The sequence below is a fragment of the Pleurodeles waltl genome, chromosome 7, assembly GCF_031143425.1.
Source record: "Pleurodeles waltl isolate 20211129_DDA chromosome 7, aPleWal1.hap1.20221129, whole genome shotgun sequence".
Classification (NCBI taxonomy): domain Eukaryota; kingdom Metazoa; phylum Chordata; class Amphibia; order Caudata; family Salamandridae; genus Pleurodeles; species Pleurodeles waltl.
In genome coordinates, this window is record NC_090446.1 from 785,128,315 (window position 1) to 785,154,417 (window position 26,103).

Sequence of the window (26,103 nt, forward strand, 5' to 3'; positions counted from 1 at the left end):
TTTAGCGCATTCATTTAATTAAATCTTTTAAGATGGCTGCCTCGTTTTAGTTCAGGCCTATGTTTTAGTTTCCTGGTATCAGTGCCACCGCGCTAAGGCGTCAATATCAAGCAACAAAGATAAATAAACTGTAGGTATTAACTTTAGGTACTTTCCCTCTTCACGCTTTCGAGGGAACTGTTTATATCGATTACTGTCCCAAGCATGTCTTGTTATCTATTTTTTGGGAACAGACCTACTTCAGGGGTCCAAGCAGATGTGTATAAATACTCCTGACTCAAACAGATAGTCAGAGGGATTCCGACCAGATGCCATCGCTGCTATTGATGCTGCACATCGCATTGATGCTGGCCTATTCTTCGTGTCCCCACGGAGTCTGAGCTAGAGACCTCATTCCAAGGTAATGAGGGTTGGGGGCTCTTCTCATGGACATGGCATTGGCAGATTAGGTTTAACCTACCTAGCTCTCCCTTTAGGTTAGAGGTTAGGCCTATCATGCTAGGGTATTAGGACATATTTCACATTTCATGTCTTCATGTTATTGCAAGATGGTGGGGGTCTTTGTAATAATGACTCTTGTCTTTACCGTTCTGTTTCTTGCACTGTTCATTATCCTAATCATTGCAGCCCATGCAACATATCGCAGAATGCAGTTTTGCTAAATAAAACTTTATGAAACATTACTGCATCTTCTTCATTGCCTGTGTTTGAATGAGACGTTGTTAATGTGTGAAAGGGGTAATCTCCGTTTATCCACAGCACTCCCTGAGATGTCGCACTCTTGAGTCCATGCGTAAAGGCTACCACAAATCACCTTTTACTATTTGGGTTTCTGGTGAGGTGTTGCTTGTGACCCGGGTGGGTTGGGACGACAGTTGCGACTTGTTGTAGGATAGGCATAGTCGCCTACAAACATAAGTACTGTCATCCTTTTACCAGCAGCCTTGCCTAGAGCAAGAGTCCAACTACCACAGACTGTTTTTCATTCTGCATCTTTGTTTTTTCAGTAAACCCAGCAGGTTATAGCTTGAAATTTCTAGCACCTGAAGCAGGGCCGGCTTTAGCACTGGTGGTGTCCTGTGCAGCTATCTTTTTGGTGCCCCCAGTGACCTCCTTCTCCATGGATTCCCTCACTTACCCCCTTTCAACGGCATGTCTCCATAGCCCCTCTCTCACATGCATTTCATTTGTTTTATAGTGCTACTCATACCAGAGTAGGGTGTCAGAGCACTTTACATTACACACAAATTATGCAGAGACAATGAATCACATGTGTAAATCAGTCTATAAGAGATATTACATAAGGCAACAAGGATTACAAGGTGTAGGAATCACGTCATCCATACCATTAGGCAGTATATGTTGAGAGTGTTCGTTTAGAGAAGCACACAGTCAGAATTTATAACGTTCCACAGTGGTTGGGTTTGGCTGTTTCTATTGTACCCTTTTTAACAACATTACGATAATGAAAGACTTTGGGAAAATCAACATTCTACCCAATTTGATGACAGTTCACAACTCACTGTGCTATAGTAGCATCGTAACTTATGAACAGTAAGTAACAAAATAATCTCCGTGCCAAAAGCAATAACCCACTGAGCTGTGTACAGAAAACACAGTTCTGTGACTTGCATGGTACACGTTATTTGCAGCTGGCGTATTAACCCCCTACGCTGCCTTTCGATGCGCCAATACTGCCACTAGCCAAAACCCTCTCTCTCCAGCAGAAACAATAATCACCAGTAACATTGACCTTTTTTGTTGTTCCTTGAAAACTGCTTAGAACACAAGGAACTCTGCAGCAGATTATTTTTGTGTTTTTTTCCCTAAACAAAGCCCCCCTCATTCACGAACTCCGTGCCAGGTGCGGCTGCACTGGTCGCACCGCTCCGAAGACGTCTCTTACTTGAAGAGGCAAGACCACCCGAGGCGTAGGTCAGCTCCGTGAAGCAGGTTATAACATTTGTTGTTGTCGACAGTCAAGTAAAACGTTTCATACCTGTCTTGTCTTCCTCCACCATGTGTTTGATGTGTTTGAAATATAATTCTAGGATGTCTGCCAAGGGCAACCATTTTCGTATGAGAAACCATGTTCATTAAATTTAAGGTATATGCTTATAATGTTGGGGGACTTGTCCCCAAGCGCAGGCTATGAGCTGCTATTTCCACTGCGTAAATCTACTTTTTATCATGCATGTCAGTATGGGATTTCAACGCTTCTCTTCCCTTTTAAACACCCTCTAATTTCACTTTCTATTGTTATGTTTGTGAGATAGTCATGCAACAAAGGAATGGGTTGATGATGCAAAGTGGAATTGCGCATGAATTTTTTCCTGTCAATTGTGTTGTGCGTCCTGCTTTATGTTCTCTCGGATGCTCGTGTATCTCTAGAGTTTTTTTCACTGCTAGAAGAACGCGCCAATAGACACAACAGAAACGTGTGACCTTTAATTCTTTATTTCTCTTAAGCCTCCCTACGTCCTGCTTGTTTCTCCCTGCCAGGTCACTGCATGCTTCCTTCTCTCTCAGTCTAGAAAGTTCCTGTAGGTCACCTATTCTGTGTTCGACCCTTCATGGCCAACATAACATTTCTTGTTTCGCTCCTCCCCTTTGAGAATGTTTATTCAGTTTCTTCAGTTAGGATTTAGTTTATGCTTCTTGGGTCTTCTCTTCGATTTACAAAGGTTAGTGGTGTTTTCTGGAGCCTGGTGAGGTTTGTGAGTAGGCTTGCCTTTGCTCTTATATTCAGTGTCTGATTTTTGCTTCTCTCCTTCATTGTGTTTCCTGTTGCAGTAGTGCCTGATGTGAGCTATGTTTCAGGTTACTTGTTTGTCTCTCTTTTTGGGGATGACCATTGTCTCTACTACTCCTAAGAGAGTGAGAGGGCGTATTTTGTGGCAATTTTCTTAGTTTGGTGTTGTTTCACCAGTACCCAATCACCATTGACAATGTTGGAGTCTTGAGCTCGTCTCTATTTGCATTTTATTTATTTTTTTGTTTTGCCTTTGAGTCTCTGGCTTGTAGTTGGGCTTGATGTGTGTGCTCTTTATTTAGGCAGTGTTTCCAGCTTAGCATTCTGTTCCGGAGTTCTCACCTATACATGAGTGTAGTTGGTCAGTGCCCCATGGTGTTATGTGGGGGTGTTGCGATATGTTCTGAAGCCTGTGTTTAGCGTTTACCTTAGTGATGCATGGTCCTATCTGCTTGTTGTGCCTCCCTTATTAGCATTCTCTTGAAACACTCCACCATGCCATTTGCCTGTGGCCAGAAGGGTGTGATCTTTTGTTGGTTAAAATCTAGGTGAGCCACAAACTCAGCAAAGTCTTTACTGTTGGAGGGGAGCCAGCTGTCAATTTTCACCATTTCTGGAATGCCACATTCTGCAAATATCGCATCAACTTTTGGGATTACTGATATTGTGCTGGTTGATGAAACTTGTTTGGCAATGGGGAATCTGGGATATTCGTCCATCATAACCAACATGTATTTTCCTAATGCTAATGGTCCAAAAGTCCACTACAATAATATGCCAAACCGTTTTTGATAGTTCTGAAATTTGAAGTGGTGGTGGTCTTGGAGTCCCGCTAGTCACCAGCATGGATAGCATGCCTTAAATGTGTCTTTAACTAGTTGATCCAGTGCTGGAAACCATATACGGTTTCTTAGCGCTCTTTTTGTTGCCACTATTCCTCCTGTGTCATTCATGTGCAGGATCCATGACCCTTGGTTGAAGTGATCGGACTGCTATTCTGGTGTCTCTTAAGATTATTCCTTGAGATGCTACTGGTAGTTCCTCCTGTGTGTGCCGAAGTGCTGATAGGTCTTTCATGTTTGTTCTATCTTTAAGTGATCTCTCGTCTAGATGTCGCCATTGCCCTTGTTGGGGTTGTCTTCTGTCTTTTCTCAAGGTGGTGTCAGCTGGAGTGGCTTCTTCAGTCACCGTTGTGATGGTGGTGGTACTGCATGGTTCATTACGAAGTTTAGATATTCTTCTGCAGGGAGGACATGCTTTTCCTCCTCTGAACTGGGTGACAAGACATGTTGTTTGCGGGGTTGTCTTTTGTAGGTCAGTGCCGGATAGAGTAGGAGTGTTCTTGTAGACTGATCCCCCAGTGTTCTGTTCCCGGTGGCATTTTTGCTTGGGGTTTCTGAAGATGGTGATGGCGACAAGTGCTTGGTGATCCATGATTATGTTGCACTATTTCTCAGAGATGAAGATGTGATAGTGTTTGCATGCCCAAAACACTGCCAAGCTTTCCTTTTCTGCCAGCGAGTAGGCTTGCTTAACATTTGACACGCTCTGACTGGCATACAATACTACGCGTCTCTCCTCATCATGTCAATGATGTGCTAAGATTACTCCTAGACCTACAGGGCTTGCATCTACTGTGAGCTTTGTAGTCCAGGTGGGGTCAAAATATGCCATGTTTGTAGTGCTGCTTGATTTCTTGTAAGGCTGCTTCACAATCTGAGGTCCATTCAAATTTGTGACCATTCTTTGTCAGTTCTGTCACTGCAGTGCTGATTGCCACATAATCTTTGATGTATCGAGCACAGTAACTTGCCATTCGTAGGAATGACCTGACATCGCCGGCATCCTTAGGGGCTTGTGTCTCATTTAGTGCCTTAACTTTGTCACTATCCAGTTTCATGCCATGACTGGAAAAGACATGTCCATATAACTTCATCTGGGTTTTGTGGAACTCATTCTTGGCTAGGTTTAGTGTTATGTGAGCTTTCTGAAGTAGTCTGCATACTTGTTCCAGTGCTTGTTCTTATTCTTCTATTGTCATTCCAAAGACTAGGATGTTGTTGCTATAGTTCAAGTGCATTCGCAGCTGAACTAATCACTCTTTGTAATACTTCTTGAAAGATCTCAACTGCTTATGATACTCCGAATCTGAGCCGTTTGTATCAGAACAGACCTAGGTGCATAGTACACCACATGATGTATCTCGAGTCTTTCTGCAGTTCTAGCTGGTGATATTCCTTATTTAGATCCAGTTGTGAGATGATCCAAGCTTCATTGAGAAGAGTGATCATGTCCAACGGGTGTGGTGCAGGGTGCCACTGTCATTGGATTGCAATGTTGGATCTTCTTATATCCGATAGTCCATCCCATCAGAAAGGTGGGTTTTGCAGACAGTTCAAAGGGGCTACTCGCTCCCCTTCGTCACTAGTCCTCCATCAATGCCACCATCCTCTGATGGGATGATGGAGGAGCACTTGGTACTTCTCCGAGAGGACATTATGGCTCTTTTGGCTAATGGAACCATAGAGAGGGTTCCTGTGCCAGAAGTAGGCCGTCTTCGTTATTCTTTCTACCTTCTAGTGCTTAAAAAGGACAAGGGCGTTTGCTGTATTCTACAAGTCCTTAGGCCCTTATTACAACCCTGGAGGTCGGTGATAAAGCGGCAGTAATACCGCCAACAGGCCGCGGTAAGAAAAATGGAATTATGACCACGGCGGAAACGGCCAACACATACAGCCACTTTAATACTCTGACTGCCACGGGCGGTAGCAACCAACACCGCAGTGGTAACCGCCAACAGCCAGGCGGAAGACAGTATACCGCCCACTGTATTATGACACACCAATCTGCCACCTTTTCCGGGGCGTTACCAACGGCATCAAAAGCACGGTGGAAACAGTACACAGAAGGGAAACGACTCACCTCTCGACACACAAGGAAGAACCACAACGCCATGGAGCCCGAACTGCACATATTTCCAATGCTGGTCTACCTCCTCCTACACCAGGAACATGAACGGCGGCGAAGACTATCACGGTGAGTACTGCACCTAGCACACAAGGGAGGGGGGAGGAATAAAGAGAGTGAGACACACACGCAACACCATACACACAAACAGATGCAACAACATCACATATACACCCCGTAACCCTCAGGAGTAACGCAAGGGCAAAAGGAATTGATTTAAAATGAGTGTAATATTACAAATTTAGATAAATATGTCCTTAAAGCACTAAACAGTATGTACAATATATACAAATGGAGGGACAATGCCCACTCTGTACGTGGCCCACAGGGCTTTAACACATAGGCCTAGGCCACACTTGACTCCTGCCTCAATACGGAGAGAACACTGCAGGGTCATCAGGTCAAAAACACACAGGCACCTCAGGGGGACGGGGAATGGGGGAGGCACCTCAGCCGGAAGATGGTACAATGGCACTGCTCCTGGAGGGGGCTACATGCCATCTGCAATGTCCTGGGGAGTGCAAAGCCACAGTCTCTCAAGTGGGTGGATTGCCCACTGCTTGGTCCTGGGGAGTGCAAAGCCACTGTCTCTCAAGTGGGTGGTTTGCCCACTGTTTGGTCCTGGGGAGTGCAAAGCCACAGTCTCAAAAGTGGGTGGTTTGCCCACTGTTTGGTCCTGGGAGTGCAAAGCCACAGTCTCTCAAGTGGGTGGTTTGCCCACTGCTTGGTCCTGGGAGTGCAAAGCCACAGTCTCTCTAGTGGATGGCTTCTCCACTTGTTCTAGAGGGGGCCTTGTGCCCAGTGTGCTCCATCCTGGCAAGGAGGGGGTGAGTGGATGCCTTCTTCCAATGGTTCTGGAGGGGGCCTTGTGCCCAGTGTGCCTCATCCTGGCAAGGAGGGGGTCAGTTGATGGCTTCTTCCACTGGTTCTGGAGGGGGCCTTGTGCCTAGTGTGCTTCATCCTGGCAAGGAGGAGGTGAGTGGATGGCTTCTTCCACTGGTTCTGGAGGGGGCCTTGTGCCCAGTGTGCTTCATCCTGGGAAGGGGGGGGGTGAGTGGATGCCTTCTTCCACTGGTTCTGGAAGGGGCCTTGTGCCCTGTGATGCTGATCCTGGCTTCCCCTGCAGCCTCGGACGGCTGCCCATTAGGGCTGCTGCTGATGGCAGTGTTGCTGATCGCGGTGCAGGTGGCGGTGCTGTCAGTGGTGGGGGGAGTCTCCAGCCCTTCCCCTGCACCCTCGGACGGCTGAAGTGCCATGGTTGGTGTTGTTTGCCCAAATGCTGCTCCAGCCCCAGGCACCAGATCCATCCTGCCTGCGGTGTAAGTTCCTTTTACATTGGCCTTGGCAGCTGTTGTCCCCTTCCTGCCCTTGGAAGATGGTGGTGCCTCCATGCTTCTGCCAGCTGGTGTTCCCTTCCTGCCCTTGCTGGCTGGTGGTGCCTCCTTCCCCTTGCTGGCTGGTGGTGCCTCCTTCCCCTTGCTGGCTGGTGTTATCTCCTTCCCCTTGCTGGCTGGTGTTATCTCCTTCCCCTTGCTGGCTGGTGTTATCTCCTTCCCCTTGCTGGCTGGTTTGCCTCCTTCCCCTTGCTGGCTGGTGGTGCCTCCTTCCCCTTGCTGGCTGGTGGTGCCTCCTTCCCCTTGCTGGCTGGTGGTGCCTCCTTCCCCTTGCTGGCTGGTGGTGCCTCCTTCCCCTTGCTGGCTGGTGGTGCCTCCTTCCCCTTGCTGGCTGGTGGTGCCTCCTTCCCCTTGCTGGCTGGTGGTGCCTCCTTCCCCTTGCTGGCTGGTGGTGCCTCCTTCCCCTTTCTGGCTGGTGGTGCCTCCTTCCCCTTTCTGGCTGGTGGTGCCTCCTTCCCCTTTCTGGCTGGTGGTGCCTCCTTCCCCTTTCTGGCTGGTGGTGCCTCCTTCCCCTTTCTGGCTGGTGGTGCCTCCTTGCCCTTTCTGGCTGGTGGTGCCTCCTTGCCCTTTCTGGCTGGTGTCCCCTTCTTGCCCTTGATGGCTGGTGTCCCCTTCTTGCCCTTGATGGCTGGTGTCCCCTTCTTGCCCTTGCTGGCTGGTGTCCCCTTCTTGCCCTTGCTGGCTGGTGTCCCCTTCTTGCCCTTGCTGGCTGGCGGCCCCTTCTTGCCCTTGCTGGCTGGCGGCCCCTTCTTGCTGGCTGGCGGCCCCTTCTTTCCCTTGCTGGCTGGCGGCCCCTTCTTTCCCTTGGCAGGTGGTGCAGGCACACTGGCTGTTCTGATGGGTGCCTCTTTGGAGCCTCTCACAGGGAATAGGTCAAGGGCGGAGAGGAAAAGCTTTTTAGGGACACTGGGGCTGGAAGAGGGGGAAGGTTTGGGAGTGGAGGAAGAGGGAGTGGTTGTAGGAGGTGTCTGTCTGCTGTGTTTGGGTGCAGGTGCATGGGCTGGATGCTGTTGTGAGGTGGATGGCTGTTGGGTGTCTGAATGCTTGCGTTTGTGTACTTTGGGAGGAGGGGGGCACAGACACAGGGGGCGTGTGCATTAAGGTGGGGGGGTGACAGCCAGTGAGGGACGTGTTTTGATAGGTGTGCTGGTGATGGAGTTAGTGGATGAGGATGTAGTGCATGCAGGTGTGAGTGGAGACACTACAGGGAGGGAGGTGGACGAGGAGGTGGACACAGTGGAGGCAGTGGATGTTAGTGTGTCTGCATCTGGATGGTGCTTGTGTGAGTGCCTGTGGGATGAAGTGTGGTGCTTGTGTTTGCCTGTGCCACTTCTGTGTGTTGATTTGGGTGCATGCTGGTCTGAAGGTGTGCTTGGGATAGACTGGGGTTGAGGGGAATGAAACTGGGTAGAGGAAGTTGGAGGTGGGAGGCTAGAGACAGGGACAAAGGCTGCCATCAGTGAGTTGGACAGAGGCTGGAATGCTCTCTGTTGGGCCGCCAGGCCAGAGTGAATGCCCTCCACGTATGCATTTGTTTGTTTCCTGCTAGACCCTGGATGGCATTCAGTATGGTTGACTGCCCAACAGAGAGGGATCTCTGGAGGTCAATAGCCTCCTCACTGAAGGCAACAGGGCTGACTGGGGCAGGGCCTGAGGTGCCTGGGGCAAAGGAGATGCCCACCCACCTGGGTGAGCGGGCACAGGGAAACTCGCTGAGAAGCTGCTGGGAGGGCGGTGGCGGCTGTACCTGTAGTTGGGGTGGGCGCAGAGGCGTCTGCCACCGCCAGAGAGTTTCCATCGGAGGAGGTGTCGCTGTCAGAACTGTCCCCCCCTGTCTCCGGCGTGGTGCTCCCCTCGCCCTCTGTCCCACTGGTACCCTCACCGTTGGTGGATTCAGCCTCCAGGCCCATGTGGGATGCAGCTCCCTCCGTCGCCAGTGTCTCTGCCCCTCCGCCAGATGATGCTCATGCACACAAGGACAGGGTGACAAAACAAAAAGGGGAGGGGAGAGACAGGGGATACACTTGGTCAATGCCAGCAACAACACTACAGTTGGTGTACACAACTCACAGGGAACAGCCCTATGCACTGGGCCTGCACTACCAGTTACAATGCTACTCACCAGGCCATTGGGTACAATGCCTAACGCCATTAGCTGCACACCTGAAACCCACAGGACCCTGCCCATTAGTAGATGCCCACTAGCATTGTTGGAGTGCATCTGAGCTTGCCCATCATGGAACCTACCCTGCCATGTTTGCCCTGGCCTAGGGGCACTCACAGACCCACATCCCTCACCCAGGTAACACCTTAACAAGCGCAAATTCATGATTCTGAATCTGTACTCATGCCCTTGTGCTGCTGTGATGCCTGCAAGTGCCCATCCAACTCCGTATAGGCCACTGCCAGCATGAAGAACATCACGGGGGTCAGGGAACGACGTGCACCCCTTCCTCGTTGCTTCCAGCTGGGCCTCCGCCGTCTTCCTTGCCCAACAGCGCAGGTCCTCCCACCGTTTGCGACAGTGGGTGCTCCGCCTGTCAGAGACCCTGTCAGAGACCCCTAGGGTCCGCATGTCCTTGGCGATGGCACGCCAAATACCTTTTTTCTGATGGGCGCTGACCTGCAGAAAAAGATACATAAGAAAAGGTATTATTCATACCGTCTGGACTGTTATACTCATGGCCCACCATATCCCTCCCATACAGACATTGCCCACTGAACATGCAGCACTTTGCCCAGGACCCGTCAGCTCCCCCCCCCCCCCACACACACAAGGCTTACACACACAGCACTCCCATATGTGATGTCTCCACTCCAGAGGCAAAGGGTGTGGCTAATAGGTGAGCCTATGGTCCCCACCCAGTGTCTGTTGGTATATGGGTGTGGGGTTGGCCCTAAGGGTGAGTGCCTGGCTAACAGGTATCCCTCAATATTAACAGGTGACTCTGGTTACCCCAACCACTCATGGCTACTGACCCCAGTGAGGAATGCCAGGACAAGGACAGAGGAACGTTACAATGAGGCACATGGGCGAACAAGGAGTATCATTGAGCGCACCTTTGGCCTCCTGAAGGCCAGATTCCGGTGCCTCCATCTGACAGGTGGATCCCTGTGCTACTCACCCAAGAAGGTGTGCCAGATCATCGTTGCATGTTGCACAACCTGGCTTTGAGACACCAGGTGCCTTTTCTGCAGGAGGATGAGCTGGTCGTTTGGCAGCGGTGGAGCCTGTGGACAGTGACAAAGAGGAGGAGGAGGAAGAGGATGTGGACAACAGAACTACTATAATTCAACAGTACTTCCAATGACACACAGGTAAGACACTGTAACTTTACCTTCCATTTCAGTTTTGTGTTGGACATTGTACATGGCAGACTGATTTTCCAAAATCTATGGCCACTTACTGTACCCTTTAACATCTCTATTTTCAGATATCTGTGCCCCACTCTGGCTCCTGGCGTGTTTACTGCTGCCCACTACAGGTCATACCTATGTATATATAACTGTACATTTGAATTGCAATGTTTACAGCTTGTTAAACTAATACATTTATCAATCATTTGACAGACTCCATACTTGTATTAGTTCCAATGGTGTTTATTTCTGTGATAATAAGTGTAGGGGGTATTGTAATGAGCTGGGTTGATGGTGGAGGAATGTGCAGGATAGAGTCCAGTCTGTTGGTGTCACAGATGCATAGTCCAAGAGGGCATAGGGAGTAGGGCAATGGCAGTTCAAGGTGGCCAGGGTGACAGAGTGGGACACAAGGGTGACATTCAGGGGAGTCTTTTTTCCTGGCGGGGGTCTTGGCAATGCTCTCTGGCTTCTGACTGGATCGCAGGGACCTTTTACGTGGTGGTTCTCCTTCTGCAGAGGGAGGGGTGCTGGTGGCTTGTTGTTCCTGTGGTGGGGCCTCCTACCCACTAGCGTTAGCGGAGGTGGAGGGCTGTTCATCGGTGTGGCTAGTGTCAGTGGCCGGTTGGTGTGCCACTGCCTCCCTCATGTTGTTGGCCATGTCTGCCAGCACCCCTGCATTGGTGACCAGGGTGGTGTGGATGTCCCTCAGGACCTCCCTGAACCCCAGGTACTGTCCCTCCTGCAGCCGCTGGTTCTCCTGCAACTTGGCCAGTATCTGGCTCATGGTCTCCTGGGAATGGTGGTATGCTCCCAGGATGTTCGTGAGTGCCTCCTGGAGAGTCGGTTCCCTTGGCCTGTCCTCCCATGTCGCACAACCGTCCTCCCAGCTTCCCTGTTGTCCTGTGCCACTGACCCCAGGTCCCTGATCGTCCTGTGTTTGTTCGGTTGCCTGGGGTCCCTGTAGTGGTGGACACACTGCTGATTGACGTGTTCTGGGGACAGGGGTATGGGCCCAATGGGTGGGTGCTGTGGTGGTATTTCCTGAGGGGGGAAGCTCTGTGGTGGTTTGGGACTGTGACTGGGTCACCAACTTTCCATAGGTCCCTGATGGGCCAGGTTGGTCATCCTGATCCAGGCGTGCAGAGCTGCTGTCATCACTGTGGGCCTCTTCTGGGGGAGGAGGGGAGGGAGACAGGATGTTGCTGGCACCTCCTCTCCTGGGGCGTTTTGTGGGGGTCCTGTGGGGATGTAAATGCAGGGTTATTGTTTCTGCGTGTGACATCTTGTGCATGGATATGTTTCCCTCTATGGTTGTAATTACCAAGGCAGCTTTGGCTTGTGTGAGGTGTGATTTGGTTGGCTAAGTAATTTTCACTAGTGTGCATGCTGTGGTGATGGGTGTCCATGCAGATCTGTGATGGGGGTCCATGCATTGGCGTTGCATGCAGGGATTGGTATTGGGATGGGTGGGTTGTGATGGTGGGGTATATATGAGGTGGTGGAGTGGTGAGGGTAGGGGTAGGAGTTTGTGATGGCATGCAGGTAGGGGTGAGGGAAGTAGTAAAGAATTGACTTACCAGAGTCCAGTCCTCTTGCTACTCCTGCCAGGCCCTCAGGATGCATGAGCCGCCAAGACTTGCTCCTCCCATGTTGTTGTGGAAGAGGAGGTGGGGGTCCACCGCCAGTCCTCTGTACAGCTATCTGGTATCTTGCAACCACGGACCGCACCTTCCCCCGTAGGTCATTCCACCTCTTCCTAATGTCATCCCTTGTTCTGGGGTGCTGTCCCACGGCATTGACCCTGTACGTGACTCTCCGCCATAGCTCCATCTTCCTAGCAATGGAAGTCTGCTGCACCTGTGATCCGAATAGCTGTGGCTCTACCCGGATGATTTCCTCCACCATGACCCTTAGCTCCTCCTCTGAGAACCTGGGGTGTCTTTGTGGTGCCATGGGTGTAGTGTGTGTGAGGGGTGAAGTGTTGGGGTGTGTGTTGTGAGGTACGTGGATGGTGCCTTCGCCAAGAAGGAGCAGTCCCTCAATCTCTTTCTCAAGGAGAAGTTCAAAATGCTCACTCTTGGCTCAGGTTTTATCTGCCCAGGTCCCAGGAGACTGGATGGTAGCATTGGACTTGCAGGATGCATATTTCCACATCCCCACCCTGCCTGTTCACTGATGCTACTTGTGATTCTTGGTGCGCCATAGCCACTTTCAGTTCACCGTGCTCCCCTTTGACCTTACCAGCTCCCCTTGGGTGTTCACCAAGGTGATGGCAGTGGTTGCAGCTCGTCTACACAGGTCAGAGGTTTCAGTCTTCCCCTACCTCGACAACTGGCTGTTAAAAGCAAGCTCGCCCCAGGCTTTCATCTCGCACCTCCAGACTATGGTGGGCCTCCTACATTCGCTGGGGTTCACTACAGGGAGTGCAGAATTATTAGGCAAGTAGTATTTTTGAGGATTAATTTTATTATTGAACAACAACCATGTTCTCAATGAACCCAAAAAACTCATTAATATCAAAGCTGAATATTTTTGGAAGTAGTTTGTAGTTTGTTTTTAGTTTTAGCTATGTTAGGGGGATATCTGTGTGTGCAGGTGACTATTACTGTGCATAATTATTAGGCAACTTAACAAAAAAAAATATATACCCATTTCAATTATTTATTATTACCAGTGAAACCAATATAACATCTCAACATTCACAAATATACATTTCTGACATTCAAAAACAAAATAAAAACAAATCAGTGACCAATATAGCCACCTTTCTTTGCAAGGACACTCAAAAGCCTGCCATCCATGGATTCTGTCAGTGTTTTGATCTGTTCACCATCAACATTGCGTGCAGCAGCAACCACAGCCTCCCAGACACTGTTCAGAGAGGTGTACTGTTTTCCCTCCTTGTAAATCTCACATTTGATGATGGACCACAGGTTCTCAATGGGGTTCAGATCAGGTGAACAAGGAGGCCATGTCATTAGATTTCCTTCTTTTATACCCTTTCTTGCCAGCCACGCTGTGGAGTACTTGGACGCGTGTGATGGAGCATTGTCCTGCATGAAAATCATGTTTTTCTTGAAGGATGCAGACTTCTTCCTGTACCACTGCTTGAAGAAGGTGTCTTCCAGGAACTGGCAGTAGGACTGGGAGTTGAGCTTGACTCCATCCTCAACCCGAAAAGGCCCCACAAGCTCATCTTTGATGATACCAGCCCAAACCAGTACTCCACCTCCACCTTGCTGGCATCTGAGTCGGACTGGAGCTCTCTGCCCTTTACCAATCCAGCCACGGGCCCATCCATCTGGCCCATCAAGACTCACTCTCATTTCATCAGTCCATAAAACCTTAGAAAAATCAGTCTTGAGATATTTCTTGGCCCAGTCTTGACGTTTCAGCTTGTGTGTCTTGTTCAGTGGTGGTCGTCTTTCAGCCTTTCTTACCTTGGCCATGTCTCTGAGTATTGCACACCTTGTGCTTTTGGGCACTCCAGTGATGTTGCAGCTCTGAAATATGGCCAAACTGGTGGCAAGTGGCATCGTGGCAGCTGCACGCTTGACTTTTCTCAGTTCATGGGCAGTTATTTTGCGCCTTGGTTTTTCCACACGCTTCTTGCGACCCTGTTGACTATTTTGAATGAAACGCTTGATTGTTCGATGATCACGCTTCAGAAGCTTTGCAATTTTAAGAGTGCTGCATCCCTCTGCAAGATATCTCACTATTTTTGACTTTTCGGAGCCTGTCAAGTCCTTCTTTTGACCCATTTTGCCAAAGGAAAGGAAGTTGCCTAATAATTATGCACACCTGATATAGGGTGTTGATGTCATTAGACCACACCCCTTCTCATTACAGAGATGCACATCACCTAATATGCTTAATTGGTAGTAGGCTTTCGAGCCTATACAGCTTGGAGTAAGACAACATGCATAAAGAGGATGATGTGGTCAAAATACTCATTTGCCTAATAATTCTGCACTCCCTGTATAAACATATCTGATTCACTGTCAGGGGCTCTCTTTCATTGGAGGTGTTCTAAACACAGTGCAGATTAAGATTTATCGGCGAGCAGCAAGTCCAGAATATTCAGGCTATGATACAGATGTTTTAGTCTCTGTCCTGGATTTCGATGAAAACGACTCTGAGGCTGCTGGGCCTCATGGTCTTTTGCATCCTGCTGGTGACACATAACACATGCCAGATGGCATATGTGGGCTCCTAAGTGGGACCTGACGTGCCAGTGGGTGCAGCATCAGGGGAATCTCTCGGACATATCTTGGAGGGAATTGTGCGAGATCTGCAGTGGTGGCTAACGAACCGATTTTTGGGCCATAGGCAGATCCCTTCCCCAACCAGATCTGACAGTAGTGGCAGATGGGTCACTCCTGGAATGGAGTGGCCACCTAGGAGAGGCGGAGATCAGAGGTATCTGGTCTCCGGCGGAGTCCAGACTCCACATCATCCTTTTGGAGCTCCAGGCGATCAGACTAGCTTTGAAAACATTTCTTCCCTCTCTTAAAGGGAATGTATTGCAGATGTTCACGGACAATACCACAGTCGTGGTACTGCATCAAGAAGGGGGAGTGCAGTCATGGACCCTTTGCCAAGAGGCACTGTGTCTCTGGACGTGGCTGGAACATCAGGGCATTTCTCTGATGGTTCAGCATCTGGCAGGCTCTCTGAACGTCAGAGCAGACAAACTCAGCCGACAATGCCTAATCAGTCACAAATGGCATCTCCATCCAGAGATGGCACAAGGTCTCTTTCAGCAGTGGGGAGAGCCTTTGTTAGATCTGTTCGCCTCTGCAGAGAATGCATAATGTCAGCAGTATTGGCGTTGGAGTTTCCAAGGTGGCAATTGCTCAGCAACACTTTTCATCTCAAGTGGAGCTCAGGCCTCCTGTACGTCTTTCCGCCCATTCCACTTCTGGACAGAGTTTTCAAGAAGATCAAGAACAACTGGGCCCAAGTAATCCTGTTGGTTCCAGACTGGTATCCTGAGCTATTAAGCATGGCCATCGATCCTCAAATCAGACTGCCCCTTTGGGATGATCTTCTGTCACAGCAGCAGGGGAGGGTTCTCCACATGAACATGTCCACTCGCCACCTTCTTGCGTGGAGATTGAGCGGCAGCAGTTGACAGCTTTTGACTTTCTGCCTGAAGTCTGTAATGTATCTTGACGGCCAGGTGCCCCTTTACCAAAACGGTATACGCCTGTCGTTGGAAGACATTTGTGGCATGGTGCACAGACAAGTCTATTGACCCTCTTCTTGCCCCTCTCTCTGAGGTTCTCTTGTTTATACTTTCTTTGGCCCAGCAGGGATCTGCTATGGACACTCTTAAAGGTTACTTATCTGCTACCTCTGTGTTTTAGAGGTTGCCTGATCAACCTTCCTTGATAAGTCTCCAATTTTAAATAGGTTCCTTAAAGGCCTTACTCATATGTTTCCTCTATCTGCATTCATTATGCCCCAATGGGATTTGAATTTGGTTTGGACATTTCTGATGTACTCTTCTTTTGAGCCTCTCCACTATTGTCCTCCCAGGCTTCTCACTTTGACAACCACCTTCCTTGTGGCCATTATATCTTCGCACAGGGTGAGTGAACTACAGGCGCTGTCATCTAAGCCACCCTACCTTTCCATCTACCTTGGCAAAGTGGTGCTTTGCACTAGGGCTTCCTTTTTAGCCAAAAGTGGTCGCGCCCTTTCATGCTGGCTAATCCATCACCTTGCCTACTTTTCACGCACCCCCCCACATCCTTTTTTATTGAAGAGGAGAGACTCCACTGCCTAGACCCAAAAAGAGTGTTGGCATTGTGTACCTTGATCGTACAAAAGAGTTCGGAGTGGATGATCAGCTCTTTGTTGGTTATGTGGTTGCGAAGAAAAGTCTGGCAGTACAGAAGCGGACCATATACCAATGGGTCATACTTTGTATTAAAATCTGCTACGGACTGGTCAAGAAGCAACCACCTGAAGGTTTGAGTGCTCATTCTACTTGAGCTACAGCTGTGACCACTGCGTTAGCACGTGGAGTTCCAGTCCGTGATATCTGTCAGGTGGCAGCGCGGGTATTCTTGCACACGTTGACCAAACACTGCTGCCTGGAGAGGTAGGGTACTTTGCCCGTTCGGTCCTTCAGGACTTTATAGTTTGATCTTGGTTCATAGACCCACCTCTGGGGATAGTATTGCGTGGGTATCTATTCACTAGGTAAGGAATCTGCAACTAGAAGTCTCTATCAGATGAACAAGTTACTTACCTTCAGTAACATCTTATCTGGTAGAGATATATTCTAATTGCAGATTCCTTACCGACCCACCCATCCTCCCCTCTCTGCGAACTGATTTCAACGGACAAGGACTTCCCTTTCAGGGCCCTAATTTTGACGCATCAGTGGTAAGTGTTCTTCATGGCTCTGCGCTTTTGGCATGAACAGTTGTGAAAACAAACTGATGTGGGACCTGCAATGTCATATCTGGTGCAGCCGACGATGAACGCAGAGCCAATCGACTCCACCTAACGGCAGGCAGGGGTACTGATCACTAAACATTTCTGGATCCAGACTGACGACTGGGGAAAAAATTAACAAGGTAAGGAATTTGCAACTAGAATATGTCTCTACCAAATAAGGCGTTACTGAAGGTAAGTAACTTGTTCGTCTACTCATAGTTGAACTTATCCCTCTGTGTTACGCTTGGGTACTATTATGAGTGGAGAGACCCATGGTGTTGGCCCTTGTGTCTTTTCAGTGATGCAAAGTTTTTAGGAGTTCTTGGAGTTATTTTTCAACTGCTTTCTTTAGGTGAAATTCTACTCTTCTATGGTGTAGGGGTACTAGCTTGATGTGTTCATTGATGTGGAGTCACACAGTAGAGTTTTTTATCTTTCCTAGTCCTGTGAACAACTTTGGGTGCCAGTGCATTGCTGGTGGTGCTTCTTTTATCTCGTACAGCACTGCATTTAGTTTAAGTTGTTCAGCGATGGGTAAGCTGAGTAAACACGCAGCTGGCCTTGAACTGTCCATTACATGTATGATTGCTTCTATGATTCGATCTTTATAAGCCAATGTTGTGGTAAATTTCTCTAGGCATGGTAGTGGTTTCCTCTCCACCCAGGTATAGACCTGCACCTTGGCTGGCTGTAACTGGTGGTTTTGGTTTCATCTTCCTGTATTCTGTTGCATCAGTGTAGTTTTACAATAACCTGCTGTCTATTATGAAGTTAATAAGATGATTTCCAATGGTGAGTTGGGTATGCGGGTATTTACTTTTGATTTCTTCCTTGTGACCTACCATTAGGAGATATTTATCACTTGCCAAAAAAGGGTGAGGATTAGTTTGAACTTTTTTGACAATGACCTGGATATTGATTGTTTCATTATAGTAATCCTACATGATCTGCATGTGTTTCTACTAGTATTTCTTGCTGCATGTGCATGGTGCCTGATTTTGACTCTCCTTCCCGTATTTGTGACATTGCTGTCCCATCACAGGACATATACCATCATGGGGTATGGCTTCCTGCATCCGTAGCACTCTTTATTTTTTTTCATCTCCTTGCTACGTTGTTTGTCTTTCTGGTCTGATTGACTTTTAGTTCTGGTGTCTTGCAAATGGTTCCGTCTTGATTTTCGTTCAGGTTTAGTTTTGTAGCCAGAATGCCTGTTCTCTTTTTTTCTGTTTTTCCTTATTCACTTTTCTTTGCTGCTGCTTATACCTTTGCCTGATCATTTCATCTTGTTAGTTCTTCAATTTCGTCTAGAGTATAACTCTTCCGCAGAGGTTGTCTACTGAGTGACTGTGACTGGCACTCTTTAGTAATGCGTAGATGAACTGCCCTTTCCTCAAAAGAATGTATTGAATTTGCAGTAATTGACTAAGTGACACAGTCTCAAAATGAAGTACCCCATTCACTCTCCATTTTCTTGTGATGTTTTCCTGTGCTCAGGCAGTTTTTTTTGTTTTGATTTTGTTTTCTTTAGGTAGGAATTCCGCGTCCAGTGCTGCACATACTCCTGATTACGTTTGAGATTGAGCAACTGGTAATTCTCAAATGATTTCGTGTATTTCATTTCCAGTGAGATTCTTCATCATGACCATGATTTGTTTTTCATATCACTCCAATGGTTTCTATAAATTCCTCGAAATTGTCTAGCCACTCCTTCCACTTTAGGCCGCATAGTATTTCCTCTTGAGAGGGGTAGTTGATCTGGTGGTCAAAGGTATGACGTTGACCTTTTTCCAGGTTTCGTCTTAATCAGCATTGTTCTTTTTTTTCTTGTTTTTATGTTTGGTAGTGTTGAGTTATTTCCATTGTTTGTGTTCTGTCTGTGGTTTGTGTTTGTCCGCTCTCTAGTCTGCATGGGTTTGTGTTGTGATTTGAACTATTTCTAGGGGGTGCCTGTCTTTAAAATGGCTGCCCTATAGTTTTTATTGGGCTTCTCCCAGGTTGCCTGACTTCAAGATGGCCACCCTGTTGGTTCAGTGGATCTTCCTGTAGCTGCCTGACTTCAAGATGGTCGCCATTGTGGCATTTGATCGGTGCTCCACTCCATAATAAGGTGAGAATTGTTCTCAGTTGTGCACGGTGGTGCTTATTTGTATCTGAACTTGCTCAGGCTAGTCCATGCTGGCCAGGGGTTGCACTCTGTAACTGTTTATTTTCTCTGCCTTGGTTCACACTGGTTTCCTTGGGAGTAGCGCAGTCTCGCTTGACTGCGGTTGATTATTCACGCCAGCCAGCAGGTTGTACTCTGGGGATTGTTTGTTTATTGTTCCCAGGATCGTGCTGATTTCCTGAAGAGTAGTGCAGTAACGCTTGACTCTGGTTGTTTATTCCCACTGGCTAGGGATCGTACTGATTCAGGCCTTTTATTCATGCTGGCCTGGTTTCTGTGACAATAGTGTGGTTAAATTTAGTGATGGCTGTTGCCTATGGTTCTCAGTGTGGCAGCTCTTTGACTGCTTGCTTCAATGCTGGTGATTAGTCGTTGGGGCAGATGGCTTGCTTTAGATCCCACCTTCGTCGTCAATGTGGAGTTTTCCTGACTGCTAGGAGACAGTGCTGATGATGACCCTCAGCCAAATAAAGACACCAGATGATTGTGCCCTTTCATTGTTTATTTCTCTTACATCCCCACGCTAGTTCATCTGGCCTACTCATGTTGAGCTAGCCTCCCCATATCCTGCTTGTTTCTTCCTGCTAGGTCACTGCATGGGTCCTGTTTTTTTTCCTCCCAGTCAAGGTATTCCTTTTTGGTCAGCAGCTAGACTGCTGGTTTAGGACCTTGAACTCCCAAGAATCTGCTTTGTAACTGGCTCCAACCTTGCTGCTACAAACATGCATATCCAGGCTCTTGTAATCTGCATGAGATGATGCTTCTCCTTTTTCCTGTAAATTGTTTCAATGCACCTACTGCCTCCCCCAAGCCTCCTTGTGCAGCTAGGGTTGTGCTGTATAAAAATAGGTTGTCGTGTGGATTTTCACAGTGACAACATCAGCCTCCAATGGTGTTCTCTTTGAGGGTGATAGCCTCCACTGCTTATATGGTTGTCCCTCATGGGCGGGCTACTACTTTCCCGTTTGGTGTTTCTATTACTATTTTGTGGCCAAGTCTTTGTGCAGCTGTGCTTCCTGCCTGTTGGTGCACTTTTTCACTTTGGTAATGGTCTACTTCACTTTTTAGTATTAGACGGTGCCTGGTCTGTGACCTGTACTAATGTGAATTCCTGTGTCTTTCTTGTCAACATGAATGCAGTCATTGGAGTGTGAAGCCTTGTTATGCCCCATATTTTATGTCGGGACCGGAGGCGAGGATTATGCTTTTCTTCCTTTCCTTTAATCAAACAGCAGAAGTTAGAAGAATTTCCCAGAACACCCTGGGATAGGACTACAAAAAGTCATCAGCCAATCCATCATTCTACTGTCCATTTTCTGTTGCACTTCCTCTTTCTTTCCTTCTGCGGAAGAAGATAAGTGCCTTTGTTTCACGTTGTTAAAGCTATTACGATTTAGTACTTTAAGTCGAGCGTGCAGTTAATTTCGAGTGACGCATTTTTTCTTTGACAGGGAGCCGCGGGGGCGCTATTCACAGACCCCACTTGCAGCTCTTTTTGCCCGGCAAGCACTGCAGTGATCCCGCGCACCTGCAGAGGGCAGAGCGGTGCTCTGACCCGCACCGCGCATCTCGTTGATCGTGAGGGCACTGCTCTGTCTTTGAGCATTTCAGAGCACCGCACGCCTCGGAAGCCCTGATGCCCCACATGGGGTCCGTATTGGGCACAGGCAAGATGCCTTGTCCTAGTTAGTCTAGCAGCGGCAGCCGCCAAAATGTTCTGGGTCAGTATCGAGCTGCAAGGCTCCTGGCGATTAGGCCATTAACACGCAAGAGAGCGCTTTCACCGCTGCTTAGGGGCTGGTCCCAGGCGTTCATTATCTCCAGTTAGAGTTAATGGGAGGTGGCCCCAGGGAGTTACCTCAATTGCATCCAAAGGTTTTAAGCTGGCAAATCCTGTAGGGGACATTTCCCTATTCAGCTGCATGCTGTGCCTGAATCTGCTGGACCTGGTCCGGCCCAGTGGGACGCCCTGAGCGAGAATCAGTCTCATTTCTCTGGCCTTCACCAGCAGCTTCAGTGGCCCCAGCTGGCCTGCATATTATGCCTCCCATACACCTCCAGTATGCAAGGCAAGGAGTACGTAGAGGAAGAGGCCATCTCAGTCCTTCCTATTGAAAATAAATTCCGCAAGGCGGTTGATGCGTCCATCCAGCAGGCGGTAGCTGCAGCAATTGAGCCTCTGGAGAGACGACTACTCCAGGTAGCGTATTCATGCCCAACCCCACTTAATCTGTCTCTCCTTGCTAAGGGATTGACAGACTGGGGGTAGTCAGTGCAACATCCCCTTAAGCGCAAAATGGAGGGCGGGCTGGACATGACAGCCTTTGATAAAGTGAAGCAAGCATTTGCAGAGTGCCCCTCCCTGGACGGCAATCCTCTCTCACTGTTGCCGTCAGCTGATCCTGAAGAGGATAACTGAAATGACTCCAATGACGAGGCAGGCCCATCTAGGCCTTGGATACCAACCCAAACTCCCTCAGAGCTCCACCAGGCAACGGGGTCTTCGAATATGCTAGACCCTGAGGACCTAGTCCACCCTTGCTCCTCCGAATGGGTTCCCTGTGACAAGGTCACATCATATGTAGCTGTCAGGCTGTGCAGACCTCTGGAAAAAGAGGTTAGAGTGCAGCTGAAGGCGGAATGCCCTCGCCCATCTCTTCCGGGGAAAGTCTCCTCTACCCCGGACATAGACCCCAAGATGGCCACTTTTCCACAAATGTTTATCAAGGATCCCAGAAAGGGGATCGGCAGGTCATGGACGGCCTGTCAGGACAAGCAGCTCGATATTTCAGGGCCTCTTACAAAGACACTGGAGCTGGCGGAGCAGGCAAAGGCAACGGACACTCCCTTGTCCCCATAGGTGGTCTCCGGGCGGGCCCAGACATCTATAATCTTTCTGGGGAGAGGCGCAGGTCTCTCGTGATAAAGGTAGACCCAAAGCTCAGGGACCTTGCTTCTGTGAAGGCGGGGCCGGTGGCACAGGGGAACCTCTTCGGGGACCTTTTCATCAAGGAACTGTCAGAGTTCGTCTCTACCTTTATGTCCCTAGACGAGGCAGTCCTCAATTTTATTTAAAAAATAAATAAATATATATATATATATATATATATATATATATATATATATATATATATACGTGTGTGTGTGTGTGTATAGATATATATTTCAGCCGCGCCTTTTCATCTCAGCTGGTCGTGGGAGAGGGTGCACAACCGGCCTTTGTTACATCCAAGGCCCCCCAGAGGTCAAGCCCCACGCAGGGCAGTTGAGCAACCTCGTTGCGGAGAGTTCTTCCCCACCAGATGGGGTCAATGAGGCAGAGGAGCCAAAGGGTCCTTTCGGGGACAACTGCAGGGACCCCAAACTTGTAAGTGTGATGTCAGGGGTTTTCATACCAGTTGCAGAAGGCTGGCTTTTTTTCGCACACCACTGAGAGTTGCTTACCTCAGACCCTTGGGTTCTCCAGACCATCAGAGGTTTTCAACTGCAGTTCTTCGGGTCTCCCATTCAAGTCTCTGGCCCGCGTCCTATAGTATTCACCTGTTCCCAAGAAGTTTTGGTGGACCAAGAGGTGAAGGAGTTGTGCAGCAATGCGGCTATAGTTCCAGCTACTCTTCATCTGCTGGGTTTTTTGAGCAACATCTTTTTAGTGGACAAGCGGGAATGGGGCCAGCGTCCGCTAATCAGCCTGAGAGAGTTCAATCGCTGGCTGCTTTACTGCAACTTCAAGATGGAAGGCATCCATCTATTGTGCGATCTTCTGCTCCCCAACTATTGGATGGTGCACCTGGATCTTCAAGACGCTTATCTTGTGGTACCGATTTAACCCCCCCCCCCCCCCCCCACCAAATCCCCCCGCCTCAATTGTCGTTTTCTACAGTTTCCGTGGAAGGGGCAGGTTTACGAATTCACAACACTACCATTCGGCCTGTCATTGGCCCCCTGGTGCTTCACCAACGTTCTGACGCTAGCAATGGAACATCTCATGGCGAGGGGAATACGTTTGATCATCTACCTAGACGACCTTTTGATGATGGATCAATGCCACCACAGACTGCGAGTACAGCTGAAGTACACCATTTCTCTTTTAGAGAGTTTGGGTTTCTTGATCAACGCCAAGAAGTCTTTGTTGATTCCCTCCAGACAGACAACCTTTCTGGGTTTTGTCATAGATTCAGTAGACAGGACTCTCAGCCTGCCATCTTGCAAGACTGTGAAGATTGCAGGGAGTTAAGGAAGACAATTTCCAAGCCTGTGACGTCCCTGCACCAGATTGCTTGTATAATGGGGCTTCTGGCTTCCTCCATACATGCAATATTTCCAGGGCCCCTGCACTACAGGGCCCTACAGCGCCTGAAAGCCTCCCACTTGCACAGGGGCCTCTCCTAATCGGATCAGGTGTCTCTGACAGAGGACGTAAGGAACGAGATGAGATGTTGGCTCTCTCATATGGAGGCCTGGAACGGCCGAGCAATGTTCGTCTTGGATCCAGACATTATCATAGAATCCAATGCCAGTGGCTCTGGTTGGGGAGCTCACTGCAAGAATTCCTGCACCTGGGGAAGATGGTCGTCAACTGAGCAAACCCTCCACATCAATTGTCTGGAGCTCCTGGCAGGCTCTTTCACCATTCAGTGCTGGACCAAAGACCAGGCAAATTGTTTGGTTTAACTCAAGATGGACAATCGCTCTGCGGTCCACTATATCAATCACTTAGGGGACACCAGATCCAAAGTACTGGCAGATCTGGCCAAGGATCTTTGGGCATATTGTCTAACATACAATATATCTGTCATGGAGGAATACCTTCCAGGGTCTTCTAATCAAATAGAGACTGGTGTTTGAGGGAGTGGCCAGGCACGAGTTTGTGGTGCTTAGATCCAGGGTTTTTTGTGAAGCTCAATGCAATGTGAGGTCCTTTCAAGATAGATCTTTTTGGTCGCGGCTGGCTCACCAGGTCCCCCGCTATGTCAGCTAGAAGTTGGACCCACAGGCTGCGGCGACGGATGCATTTCTCCAAGACTGATACAAGGAGAAGGAAGAGTTATTCCTTTCTCCTCTTTGCAATGACAATGCACCTGGCGGGGCAGGTGTGCAGACAGGAGGCGCAGGTGGTAGTGATCACCCCGGTTTGGAGATCTCAAGTGTGGTTTCCGGTTCTTCTGGAACTTTCTTGGAATTTTCCAATCCCTCTCCTCCAAGATCCGGATCCTCTGGGCCAGAGTCATCCATTAGCTCTCCAAGACTGTCTTCCTCTCATGGCCTGGAGGATTATAGGGAAAGATGGAGAGTCCCAGGCCTTTCATCGGAAGCTGAAAGACTGCTGGCCACAGTCTGGGCAGACAGCACTTCTAAGAGATACAAATCTGCATGGACAAAGTGGGTGTCTTCTACACAAAGAAGATCCCATGGAGTGCAACATTGTCCTGGTCTTGAACTTCCTGGCTTCTTTGGCATCCAGGGGTATGGCTTATCGCATCGTTATTGCATACCACTCGGCTGTTTCGGCCAAGTAAGGGATGTTACTGTGCATTGTTTCCTGCAGAAGGGTTTTGGATGTTCAAGCCCTGGACCTTTTGAGTAGGGGTTTTACTCCTCAGGGAGTCACATTTCATGTATTCAGATGGACAAAAAAATGGCACAAGCCTGGTTTCTTATCCTGCTTTTAACAGCGCTCCCAAGTTGTGTGTGGTAAGATGCCTCAAGGCATATGAGATTGCAACTGAGGACATTTGCCCCCCCCCCCCTCCCCCCCCCCACCCCACCTCTCCCGGGGGAGCGGCAGTTGCTCATTTCTATTACAAAACCTTCTAAAGTTGTCTCATCGCCGACCATAGCCCGATGGGTAAGATGGGTTATGCAGGAGGCAGGGATCAATGTGGCTTGTTTTGGGGTGCATTCGGTCAGAGGTGCCATGGCATCTAAGGCTTTCCCTCTGGGTGCTAAACTGGAGGACATTATCAATGCCGGCGACTGGTCAGACTTTCTTTGCAGCGAATAAGGTGCATGTGGTTTCGATTCCTGCTCAGATATTATTTTGTACAATTTTTCTTGTAGGTAATGAGGCCAACAAAGGTGAATGACTCGTCCATTATCTTCATCGTGCATCAAGAAAGAGGAAGTGCCTGAGGAGGTGCAACGGGATATGGACAGTAGAATGACATGGACTGACCAGGGTGTTCTGAGAAATGTTGTTTTGTTTGCTTCTAACTTCTGCTGTTTGATTAAAGGAAAGAAAGGAAAGCATAATCCTCACCTCCGTGTCCTTAATAGAATAGAAACTTTCCGCTATGATAGCTAGGACATTTTTCATTCTCACCATCACCTGTCAATACCATTAAAGCTGCATACCAGACATTTTTAGCAAACAGTACTACTTTTCCCGGGTCTTGCTATAGGGCTTTGCTAGCTTTGACTGCCATGTTTTGGTGCTACCATATCGCTGATGTATCACATGTAACCATGGTGTCACAGTGTTGGAGTCTGTGTAGGGGTGTGTTACTGCTGGTATGCTTACAAAATTGGCTTCCAAAGCTACTGAAGTTTGTGTAAGCTAACAAGTCCAAATCAAGCAATTACTTCAGTGTATTTACAGGAGGAAAAGAGTTAAAAATGTACATGATCCGTCTCCAAGAACTCAACTGTTTTGCAATTAAACTTTGTTGACCCTATCTATTTTAAGCTGGTTGTCTACTTAATGCTGCATTGGAAAAGATTGTGCAGTAAAGATCCCCAGTTGTATGGTGGAATGGCCAACCATTTCTTAACATCCAGTCATGTAGCTGCTGTGTCCATTGTTAACCACACACTAAATTGCCCCACGATTACGATTGCCAGTTGTGATTCAATATTATCTGTCTAGCATGACCTTTATGATGACTTTTTATTGTAATACATTTGAAGACTAGAATTAAGACTAGAATTAAGAATTTAGGTAACTGTTGCCTCTGTGGGGTCCTTCATTCTTCACTTTCCATAAAGGTTTACTCAGTGTCTCTGGTGCAGAAAGTGAA

The 26,103-nt window shown here is 48.5% G+C and overlaps 1 long non-coding RNA gene across 1 annotated transcript in view; it reads left to right on the plus strand.

Moving 5' to 3' along the window:
- Positions 1-19,028, plus strand: part of LOC138245585 (uncharacterized) — a 94,953-nt gene extending 75,925 nt beyond the window's left edge. Inside the window, exons 3-4 of the long non-coding RNA XR_011194143.1 lie at positions 18,455-18,514; positions 18,921-19,028. This is a non-coding gene — a long non-coding RNA (uncharacterized lncRNA). The remainder of the gene's footprint in view (positions 1-18,454; positions 18,515-18,920) is intronic.
- Positions 19,029-26,103: the final 7,075 nt, after the last annotated feature.